The 2,928-nt window shown below is 40.6% G+C and overlaps 1 long non-coding RNA gene across 1 annotated transcript; it reads left to right on the top strand.

Annotated features, from left to right (window-relative positions):
* Nucleotides 1–1,153: 1,153 nt before the first annotated feature.
* Nucleotides 1,154–1,584, top strand: LOC308706197. The gene is made up of 3 exons (XR_014032004.1): nucleotides 1,154–1,301; nucleotides 1,416–1,466; nucleotides 1,540–1,584. It is a non-coding gene; the product is annotated as an uncharacterized lncRNA (long non-coding RNA).
* Nucleotides 1,585–2,928: the final 1,344 nt, after the last annotated feature.

Genomic DNA, 2,928 nt, shown 5'->3' with positions numbered 1-2,928 from the left:
CAAGATGAACTGGTAAGCATTCTGTCTATTTAGTAAAACTTTGCATATTTAAATAGCCATTACTTAATCATGTCAAATGCTCTTTGTTTTTAGTTGAAGTATGTGTTAGACAAAAATCGTCCGTCAGGAGAACTGATCATAAAGCAAGGCAAATTTTGCCTCACCCGAGAAGACTTCTGGAGCCTGGGTTTAAGCCAGTGCATGGAATCTAATGTGCGTATGTTCAATGTCTTAGTTTACAGCTCAAAAAACGAAATTCCCAGATAATGCATAATGTTCCACAAGGCAGCTTTCACTGGGATGTAATCTTTTTTCAATTAATTTCATATCGGAAATGCTTGCCTCAAGATTGTGGAAGAAGCTGCACAAAGACATGTACTTCATACTATTATATCTATTTAAAACGTATTTATTTTAATGTATGCGTGTTCAGTAACTTATAATGTTCTTTCCACAAGGGAAAAGATGTTCACATTGTGGACCTCTATGTGGTTCCCACCTGGAAAGACCAAAATGTGGACCCAGTGCATTGTTTGCCAGCACTTTGCCAAATATTTTTTTTTTTTTTTTTTTTGCTATCATATACTCATTAACCAAGAAATAACTCTTTTGGGAACAGGCACAGAAGTTTATGATTATTGAATAATATTTTGTTCCAATACTATTAGGAAAACGTGAGGTCCAAGGATCTCATACTATTTCCAGCTTGGAGCAGCCAGCCGGGTGAAGCGGATCACTATCTGCTCTGTGTTGAGTTTCTTTTCTATAATCTTTCTAGCTGTAACATTTTAAATTCAACAGGTAGGGTTAAGTGAGTTCTATTTTCATGGATTTTAACAAAATACCCATTGCAGGTTATGTTGGTAGCTAAAAGGGAGATACTTTTCCTTGATTCTCTTCGTCCTGATGGTTTTGGAGATGACGCTTACAAAACAATATTTAGGTTGAGAGAGACAAAAGATAATTTACTAGCCTTGTTCCAGGCATGTTATTTGGTTACAATTTGCAAAGGGAGCCTCGTTCTCAGGCTTCGTTCACATAAAAGCCTCGTTCTCAGGCTTCGTTCACATAAAAGCCTCGTTCTCAGGCTTTGTTCACATAAAAGCCTCGTTCTCAGGCTTCGTTCACATAAAAGCCTCGTTCTCAGGCTTCAAGTTCATTTAAAAGCCTCGTTATCAGCATACATAAATGATCATTTAATTACATATTATGTATTTTGTGTTTTCTTTGGAATGCCAGGCACATTGCAAGCTCCATTGACCCAAGATCCTGGACTGAAAAAAACAGGAAGAGACCTTGGGGTATGTTTTAAAGGATGGAATTGTGTAAAACTAATTTAAGTATGCATGTATAAATGTTTAAACAAGCTAGCAGTTGTTTTTAAAATGACTTTGGATGGACTTTCCCTTTTTCAGGTTTCTCTTCAACAGTGTTCATAGAATTCCTGTGCTGTTTACATGCTGATGGTAAGAATAATTCATTTGTCAGAGCTGTTATATAATAAAATCAAAGTCTTACATTGTTATTTGTATTTCACAGTATGCTCTCAGTACCTGTACTTCCCGTCCATTAATATTCACAGAGGTAAGCTGGATTTTCACACAAGTATCCCATCAAACTCATATGTATCAAATATTTATTTTTTATTTTTGTGTGTGTTTTTAGGAGGAGGTGCCATCTATTCACCAGTGGTGGTGCATTAAGCTAATGGAGAGGTTTTGCCTAGAAGGGTATGACAGATTCTACAGATAAAATTTCAGTATCTTGGCTGTATTTAGCCACTGTTAGAAAAGTGACAATAAAAAGGTTTTATACAAATAGAGTTCCTACATTTACATATGTTCCAAAGGCATGGACAAAGATTTGCATTTTGGACAAAGGAAGGATCCCAACTCCTTCGGGGAAACCTTGAGCCTGTGTTTAGGGTGCCACCACCAGCAAACTGTCGCTCAGCAAAAGAGTTGTAGTTGAAGAGGACACTGATAAGGTAAGTTATTTTATTGGTCATATATCAAGCAGTTGCATGCATGCTAGATAAATAGATTAATTATTTTGTGCCATTATATATATTTACAGCCAATCATTGTAAGAGACTTCCTTACAGCGCGGGACTGGGTACGCAGTCATGGAGACTTGTTCTGTGGGAAGGTGACAGAGCCTTCTTTTCTGCAGATGAGCGGAAGTCAACAAAAAAATGCCCTCAGGAAGGTCCTGGAGGAATTTCCTGATGCAAAGGATGACTTTTTGTTTGTATTCCAGTGTCTAGATGACATGGAAACATTTTTATCATCCTGTGCTGATGAACAAGGCCTAAAGGTCAATGCCATGTTTGTTTGTTCATGAGTGTGCAAGAGCGTGTGAGAGTGTACGTGCGTGTGAGTGTAAGAGCGTGTGTGAGAGTGTAAGAGCGTGTGAGAGTGAGAGCGTGTGAGAGTGAGTCTGAGAGCGTGTGAGAGTAAGAGCGTGTGAGAGCGTGTGAGCATGAGAGCATGTAAGAGAGTGAGAGCGTGTGTGAGAGTAAGAGCGTGTGAGAGTAAGACCGTGTGAGAGAGAGCGTGTAAGAGTGAGAATGTGAGAACGAAAGTGTGAGAGAACGTGTGTGAGTGTAAGAGCGAGCGTGCGAGAGCAAGAGAGTGAGTGAGTGTGAGAGAGAGCGTGTCTGTGTGAGGGAGGGATGGAGAGCGTGTGTGTGTGTGTGTGTGTGAGGGAGGGAGAGCGAGAGCGTGTGTGAGGGAGGGAGAGCGAGAGCGTGTGTGTGTGAGGGAGGGAGAGCGAGAGCGTGTGTGTGTGAGGGATGGAGAGCGATAGCGTGTGTGTGTGTGTGTGTGTGTGTGTGTGTGTGTGTGTGTGTGTGTGTGTGTGTGTGTGTGTGTGTGTGAGAGAGAGAGAGAGCCAGTGAGAGCGTGTGATGGATTGAGGGAGGGAGAG

Source organism: Scardinius erythrophthalmus, assembly GCF_964197995.2.
Source record: "Scardinius erythrophthalmus genome assembly, chromosome: 2".
Classification (NCBI taxonomy): domain Eukaryota; kingdom Metazoa; phylum Chordata; class Actinopteri; order Cypriniformes; family Leuciscidae; genus Scardinius; species Scardinius erythrophthalmus.
The sequence above is the reverse complement of the archived record's forward strand: the minus strand, read 5'-3'. Positions and strand labels throughout refer to the sequence as shown.